Source organism: Belonocnema kinseyi, chromosome 8, assembly GCF_010883055.1.
Source record: "Belonocnema kinseyi isolate 2016_QV_RU_SX_M_011 chromosome 8, B_treatae_v1, whole genome shotgun sequence".
Lineage (NCBI taxonomy): Eukaryota > Metazoa > Arthropoda > Insecta > Hymenoptera > Cynipidae > Belonocnema > Belonocnema kinseyi.
In genome coordinates this window covers 94,080,568-94,090,057 of record NC_046664.1, presented here as the reverse complement: position 1 = coordinate 94,090,057, position 9,490 = coordinate 94,080,568, and positions in this window count along the sequence as shown.

The window sequence follows — 9,490 nt, the reverse complement described above, 5'->3', positions numbered from 1 at the left end:
GAAGATAAGCTTGCAACAAAAAATAACGAATTTTTAACAACAGTTACATTTTCGACAAAAGAATTTTTTAATGAAAATTTATTAATTAAAAGAAATTTCAATAAAATATTTGAATATCCAACAAAATAAACAAATTTGGAATCAAATGATAGTAATCTTTTGAAACGAAAAGAATGTCTTTTTAACTAAAAATAGTCAGATTTTCTTATTGGGTTCTATTACTTCATTTCGCATGTAAGTGAAAAACTGTAATTGTGAAATAGCAATTTGGGACCGCTAAAAAAATACGTGAAGCTTTGGGGAGGGGGGGGGCATCGAGCGTTATACGCTAATGTTGAAGTTACACACACTACTATAGAAAAACCGTTACATATTTTTTGAACGGGCCTTTTTTCTATACGTTATTTTTATAATGGTGGCATTCTCCTCCAATAATGAGTGACTGGTCACTGGGGTAGCCCAGAAAAATTAAACATTTTGTTGTTGTTGTCCACACCCTATTTTCTTTCATTTAGTGTAAAAAGAATTCTGCAATTTTCTATTATACAATCTTTTGAACAATACCCATAAAAGCTGGTAATTTTTTGTTAGTAAAAATAACAATTGATTTGCGTAAAAGCATGAAGTAGGACAATATAATATTAGGCATTTTTAAAAAATAATTGGACCCTAATTTTATTTGGAATTCTACCCTTTAAAGTGGGAAAAAACCTTCATTCTTACAATAAAATTTTGTTGATTTCAGTCTTACACATCAGAATAACATATTTTTTATATATTTTAATATTCAGAGGTGATTCTGTTAAACAAAGTAATAATAATAATATTGAGTTGAGATGCAAATTCAGTTAAAAAACAAAGTGCCATTATTTATGAACTGCCCTAACTTTAAAAGTCATGTTCTTCAATTTTTTTTAAATTCTGGAAACACGTTCACGCATCCAACAGTACTTACCCAAGAGGAAAAGTCGGATCCTAGCCGGAGTCCACGACCGGCGCAGTACCACGCCAGTTGTAATTTAGAATAAATACCAGTACTGTCTGTTAGTACTGTGCGAACCATTAGCATAGTACTGGTTCACTATTGGCTCAGTACTGACTGTCATTACTGGTAGAATACCGACGCAAGAATTCCGCCAACGGATGGCGCAATACTGGTTTACAACTGGCTCAGTACTGACCGTCACTACTGGTGAAATACCGGCACAGAAGTGCCGCCAACGGTTGGCGTGATACTGGTAATCTACTGACGCAGTACTGATACGTATTACTGCTAACATACTGATACGAGAGTTCAACGAACGGCTGGCATCATACTGGTTTACAACTGGCCGAGTACTGACCGTCGCCACTAGTGCAATACCGGCACAGGAGTTCCGCCAATGGTTGGCTTGATACTGAGTAGGCTACTGGCGCAGTGCTGATACATATCACTGGTAAAATACTGACACAAGTGTTTAACTAACGGTTGGCATTATACTGGTTTACAACTGGCTCCGTACTGACCTTTATTACTGGTGTAATTTGGGCACGGGTGTTCCGCCAAGGGTTGGCGTGATACTGATATACTACTTTTGCAGTACTGATACGTATTACTGGTAAAATATTGAAACAAGAATTTAACGGACGGTTGTCATCATACCGGTTTACAACTGGCCCAGTACTGGCCGTTGCCACTGGTGCAATACCGTCACAGGAGTTCCGTCAACGGTTGGGGTGATACTGGGTCGACTACTGGCGAAGTACTGATATGGATTATTGGTAAAATACTGAAATAAAAATTTAACCAACAGTTGGCAACATACTGGCGTACAACTCGCTGAGGAGCGATATGCGTTACTGGTGAAATATGGGCCATGACGTTTCCCCAGCGATTGAAGTAGCAGTAGCCACATACCAACTTCAAGTGTTCATTGACAACCGACATAAGAGTTCAGCCAGTGGTTGTCGTGATACTGAGTATATTACTAGCGCAGTACTAATACGTATTACTGGTAAAATACTGTCACAAGCGTTCAACCAAGGGTTGGTATCATTCTGGTGTACTAATGCCTTGGAATAATATTCATTACTAGTGAAATATACTGACATAAGAGTTAAACCAACGTTTGGCATCGTACTGGTTTGCAACTGGCTCAGTACTGAGCATTATCACTGGCGTCATACAGGCACAGGAGTTGCACCAACGGTTGGCGTGATACTGGATTTACTCCTGACGCAGTACTGATACGTATAACCGGTCAAATACTGACACAAGCGTATACTGGTTAAATACCGCAATCGGTGTTTTGCCAGTGATTGGCGTAGTTCTGGCCACATAATAACTTCAAGTGCTAATTGGCAACCGAGATAAGAGTACAGCCAATGGTTGCCGTGATACTGTGTCTACTACTGGCGCAAGAGTTCAGCCAACGGTCAGGAATATACTGGTGTACTACTGCCTTTGGAGTGGTATACATATCTGGTGACATACTGTTTTTTTTTAACGAAAAATTGTATTTTTAATGTGAATTTTCAAAACAGAACAGTTACTCATGTTCCCAGGTGAAATGTCGGTAGTGTGCCGGAGTTGAACACCGGCGCAGTACTGGCCCAGTACTACCCATCAGTACAGACAGCCGGTGGTTCGCCAAGTACTGACAGAGCGTTGGCTGCACGACCGGGGCGTTGCTATGTCAGCAGTACAAAAATAGACTTAAAAAAAACACGTCTATAAATGTTGTCAGGGTGTTTTGAAATTTCGGTCTAAAACGCGAAAAAATAAAATAATACACGAAGAAAAATTGTAGTCGATTTAAATTATTTATTTAAAAATTATTTTATTTATATTTCCGTAAAAGGTTAGTTTATTTTATATATATTTGATGTCGTATGATGATAAAAAGATTAACGAGAAAAAATTCTTAAACAATGGTTGTTTTAATTTTCAACTTGTCGGTTTAGCGTAGGGGTTAGCACTAACGACTGTTGTCGATAGATTTGGGTATATAGATATAGGTTCGAAACCCCGTAGCGTTAGAAATATTAGTTGTAATTTAATGCGTGAAAATGTAATATATGTAATTATTCTAAGCAGTATCATTAAACATGTATTGACAAAATAATCGCAGTCAATTATTATTTATTTTTTAAATACCTTTTTTGCTATATCTTTAGAATATAGAAATAGAGGGTGTTAACATTAAACGAATAGTTTGAAAAATATATTTTTGTAATCATAAATAATATTCGGACGATATGCAGTCGTATGATGATGAATGGATGATCTTTAAAACAATTAAATATTTTTTATCATTTTTTTAAAATTAACTCCGGCATTTTCGTACGACAGCGGTTTGCTAGTACTGGCAGTCACTACTGCGCCAGTACGGACAGGACAGTACCGCCAAGAATTTCAAGCCAGTACTGACATAGTACTGTCCCAGTACGATCAGCCAGTTTTTGAACTACGCAAGGCGGTACTGGGCCAGTACTGTGTCAGTTGTGTATTTCTACCTGGGATATCTTCGTTATCTCTTGGAGCCTCATCAGTCCCTGCCCAGTATTAATCTGCAGTAGTGGCTTAGTGGTGAACGTTAGTGCTGACCCAGTACTTTAGGTCAGTACCTCGTCAAGTTTGCAGTATTGGTTGAACCAGTACTGGGCCAGTACTAACAGAGGGTACCGCATCAGTACCAAATGTAAGTACTAGTCCAGTACTGGCTAAATACTGCAAGTCAGTACAGAACATTATTATCATTAGGGGTTTTACCGGTATAAAGCCAGTAGTCCTGCCAGTATTCTATCAGTACCGCGCCAGTACCGAACTTCGACCAGTTGTACTGGCGTGGTACTGTGCCGGTGTTAAATTTTCCCCTGGGTAATCGACAAATTTATAGACCACGATTACCACCACTCTCCAAGTGATGGTGGGGGGGGGGGGATTTTCTATTTCAACGCCTGCACGGGTATTTTCAAAAGCGTGTTACTTCCTTTTTATTTTAGAAATGTAATTTTTATGGGGTTTTTCGAAAGTTTATTTTTCACTATTTTCTTTTAGTTTATTAAAGACAAAAGTTTTAAAGCTCTTTTAAAATAAATTTGCAATTCAGGTTATTGTTATTTAACATTTGTATAAGAAAGCTAGACTTTTTGGCTTCAAAAAAGGTCCTTAGTAAAAAAAGTGATCAAGTAAATAGTTTCCGAGATATAGGCCCCGATGTGACGGAAGTACCCATGCTCGATGCTCGTGCTCAGCAATCCTTTAGTATTCCACAGTCTACCCTTTTTTGAACTCGTTTCAGCTTATTCAGAATTACATGAAATCAGCTAATCAATTTGCTGTCCTGGATACTAGTGCTGATTTACATCAAAGTGTAAATTTCACCTTGTCTCGATGATCTAGTTTTCATAAATCTGCGAAAAATTTGTGAACTTGAAGTCTCATGAATTTTGTGCCAAGATGCAAGTATCGTTCATCGAGAATCTCAAAGAGAATCTATTGGTTGGAGTTTTCTTAATCATATTTGATTTTGCGGAAAATTACGCTAATGTTTTTCAGGATGCTATACAGTCTTCTCACTGGAATAATAATCAGGCATCCATTTTGAAATTAGATATCTACTACAATGAGGGAGATGAATTAAAATATGTATGGGGAGTATGGTCACAACCCGTGCAGAAATTCCAATTTGGATCTTATCGGCGCCAGATCGGGCAGAATTTGGCCCAAAGCAGGCTATCTAGATGGGGCCAGAATCGAAATGAAAACGCGATGCCCGATCGGGGCCCAAGCGCTGCGCCCAGAGATAACCATTCCTGGCCCCGATCGGGCCTATAATAATTTATTTTTCTTATTCTTAATTAAAAGGGATTCTTAAATAAAATAATATTAAAATCGAATATATCACCTTCTTAACTGAAATTTGAGAATATAAATATCAGGTTATCTAACAGATCGCGATATGAAAAAATTGGAGTATGTCAGACACTTTTTTTCGAGCAAACGGAAAAAGTCAAATGACGCAATATAACAGCCAGCATTTGTGTATGATAAATCATCTAAGTATTTTGCAATATATTTTTAGTTTTAATTTCTAAATTGAAGTTGCTTTCAATATCTATATTGAACTTAATTGTGGAAAGTTATTTTGAAAAAAGTGGATTATAATATCGCACTGGCTCTTTAAGTTACTTTTACAAAAGTGAATATAAATAAGAAGGTGGTATTTACATTCAGATTGTATCAAATCACCAAAAAATACGTGAAAATAAATATGTTTATGACGTCATTCTTGATCTAATTCGTTTTTTACATTCAACAAATGAAATATTACTTTTGCTATTTTCTTATAAATAAATAACCTCATTTCGAGATTAGGTTTCATCTTAACATTCCTAATAAATTTACTTATTATAGTCTTCAACACGTAATTCAGGAATATTTTGAAGTATACTATACCTACGCACTCGTCTTGTGCTCACTTTTGGCATTTTCTCCCACTCGTTTTGTCACCTTTACAAATAATAATTGAAATATTTTTGACGCTTAACACTTTACATCGCCATCTACTGGCAAGCTTGGCTGTTAAGCCGGGGTCTAGAGGGGACGAAATTTAACAACCACAAAATTGTGTGCCCGATCTGGCCCAAATCGGAAATAAGGCAAATATTGGGCAATTTCTGCACGGGAAGTGGTGCACCGCAGCATTTTAAAAATATGTATAACTTCGTCAAGCGGATAAGCAGACTCTAAGTGCTTGTAATTTATATGAATGGGCAAGAGAAAATTTAAAGAAAATAGTTGTAATCTTCAGTTCTAAAGATGATCATTCAGTAATGAGGTTGGAATTAGCAGATCGGTTCAGTAAGGTTATCACAATACCCCGTACTCTCAAGTACCATGCTTTCACCCCTAATGACAAGGGAAAGCTGAACCTTAAATAATTTTCATGTGAAAAGAAAAGCGAGATTTTCACTAAACACAAATGCACTTCGAATAGAAAGAGTACTTAAAAAAAGAAAAAAAAGTAGCAAGAAAAATTATGCTTCCACTAAAGCAACGCGTTTAGCCAGAAAGAATATCATAGAAAATGCGAAGAAGACTAAAGCCGTTGAGACGAAAAGGTGAACAATGAGAAAAAGCTGTGAAGTGAGAGGCAAGGGGGTTCCTAAAAATTAAGCACCCGGAATAGTGTGAAACGAGGGGTCTCACTTAAATTAAACACCCCGAAGGAATCTAAAATTGTACTGCCACCACCACGTGGTAGAATCTGGAAACACTTTACCGATCGTAGTCTCCCGAATAAAAATGCTTTGACTTGAGTTCGACTAGAATTGCCCCCAATCAAGACAGGCTGAAGTCGAAAAGTTCGACTTGAGCATGTCTCAGTTTTTGTACGGAGCCAGACTTCAATTTATGTCTTGGAAACAAGTTTTGCTGTCTTGAAGATATAAATGTATCTCTTGAGTCGTATTTTTATGACTCCAACACGTGCAGTTTATAACTTCGAGCATATACCTGCCCTAACGAAAAGGCTATTTCTAACAGTCATAAAAGCTAATCTTTTTTAATAGTTAAACAATTTTACGGATTTTTACGGATTTTTATTTGCATTATACTTGTTTGACGATGATAACGAAAATGTTTTTTGTTTTTACGTATTTCTAACGGCTTAGGAGATCCTTCTAGAAAGTTACAATTTTTATTTTTTTGAAGAAAATTTTTAAGGGTTATACTCGTCTTAGCCAAGATAAGGCTCGACTTGAGACAAGTAAACGTCGTTTTACATCCCGTGGCCATAAAAGTTAGATGAAGGCCTATGTCTCGACTCAGTTTTAAGACGCAGCCAGACATCGATGTGTTAGAGACGAACTCAAGACATAACCAAGTCTAACTCAAGTCGAAGCATTTTTACTCGGGCTAATGACAGGTATTAATTAATGTTTTTTCTACCGTCTATTGATTTGAATAAAACACTAATAAAAACTGTTAAAATGTGCATTTATTTATGGAACGTGTATAAATGATCAACAATTATTGCAAACGTACGACACGTACTTACCCAACGGAAAAATTATATAATTATTTATTAGCTGATTTCATATCATTCAGAAAATACTTAAACTTTTTTGAAACCAAAAAGTCAAGCTTTTTTTTAAGGGGTTGTAATTGTGTCCTATGAATTTGTCGATTATGTACTTTAGGGTTGGGGAACATATTTCCAGAATTTAAAGAAAATGGAAGAATATGACTTTTAAAGTTGGGGCAGTTGAGAAATAATGCCTCCTAAGTACCATATCTAAACAGTTGCGTATAAAAATAGATACGGAATATAATTTTCTATTTTTTACAGAGTTCAATCGTTACCGTTTAAAAAGTCCCAGGCTCATTTCCTAACATCCTAGTAAAACAGTTCTAGATTTTTCACAAAAAGAAGTTATTTAAACATTTTTGTTATTAAGGTTGGCTTACAGACCCAAACACAAAAACCAAATCTTAGGTATTTTTTCGTGAGAAATTACGTAAAGAACTGTGGAAGAAAGGTAGCTTTCTAGCACAGGAATACATTTGAATTTTTACAAGGTCATTTTCAATCATTCTAAGCCGTAATTATCTAAGGTATATGAAAAAAACACATTAAAAATTTTTATCCTCTAGAGAAGGTCATTTTTTTACTCTTAAGAGTAAGATTATTTTCAGTGATGTCTACCATAATTTTATTGTCATCCTTATTGCTGCCACGTAAGTGAGCGTGAAGGCCTTGGAGTACTATTCAAATTATACATATTCAATTTACTTATTCAACTATTAAGACTTTCAGTTGATAAATTTAACAATTTTCAATACAATTTGACACCAGGCAGTTTTTAATGTTTTATATAAAAAATGTACAAACTTGAGCCGCTACTTATTCAAAATTGTCTAATAAACTTTTAGTATTTCAATGTGAAATTATTCAATTTTAAACAGTTTTAAATAATGATAATTGTTTAAAAGGATGGTATAAAAAATCGTTTTTAAATTTTTGATGATTAAATCCTCCAATTTGTTCGTTTTTCGGAAAAAATGTCCCTATTTTTGCTTGAATCAGTCAAAATCTCCCCTTGTATTATGTCCGGAAAATGCCCCAACAAATGCAAAATGTTAGTTATCTGTAAAATTCATGGTAAATACGGTTTTTAAACAATTTTTAACCAAATTTATTATTTATATTCGATAAGATACACGTTTAAAAGTATTATTAATATCTTTTTAATTTTTAAACAATTTTGTATTTGCTTAAACTATTTTTCCTCTAGTTATCGTAAAAAATATTTTCAACACTGAATAATAGCGACATAGTGTAAGAGATTTAAAAAAATTCTCCACCTTTACCATGAAAATGCGCAATTGAATGATTATTAATTGTTTAAATAATAAAAAGCTGTCTTTCACAATAAATATCACTTTTAAAATTCATTAACTGCACCATTAATTAACTGCATCATTAATTTCATAAGATAACTATTTAAGATTTACGAGAGAAAAACATTTTTCAAACAAATGAAAATTGTTTAAATACATTTAAACTGCTTTTCAAATAAAATATCACTCTTTGAATTCAATAAATGCGTTAATGATTCCAGAAAGTAGTAGCTTTTTAAGATTTACAAGGGAAAACATGTTTAAGCAAATGGAAATTGTTTAAAAAATTACCAAATTTGTTAAATTAGACATATTATTCTTTGAATTCATGAACTGCATTATTTATTCCGAAAAATAACAACTTTTCACGATCTAAAGGTGATAACTGTTTAAGCAATTCAACATCAGTTGGAAAATACTTTGAAACTTGTCACGCTTTTCCCATTTAACACTCCGTGTTAATTTCAAAAGCCAAGGGGTACTGGGTAATGTTGGCCAATTAAAAAAAATATATGGAATTTATTTTTCCCGAAAATGAAGAAAATGGGGGGGGGGGAAGGGGGTCAGCAAAAATTGATATTTGAATTTTTTCAGCTGTAAATTTCGACCACCCTTATGTTTAAGTAAGGGCTTTCATTCTAATTCACGACTTTTATATTATTTAATGGTAATTAATTGTTCCTTATTTAAAATTTTTATCAAAATCTTGAAAAATCAATGTTTTCAGTATTCAAGGCTGCCTCAAAGTTGAAATTGTTAAACTATTATGAAATTTTAAATTTCAAGTTGTACAGTTTTAAATATTGTAATTTGAATGACCGAATTAATAAGGAACTTATTTTTGAAAATATAAATTATTATTTCTTTTTAAGGATTATTTGATGTCGCATTCACAACTAGGTAATTAGCAACGGTAAATACAGATATAGAAATGGGAGTTATACAATTGCACGAATATTGATCCAATTTGTGAAATTGTTCTAACTAGAAGAAAATTATGCTATTCCGCCTCATGTGAGGTTCATCCGTTTCAAACGCTTTTTCTAATTATTTATTATTATTGAAATATTTAAAGTTGAAAGGCACCCCCTGGGGATAATTAGA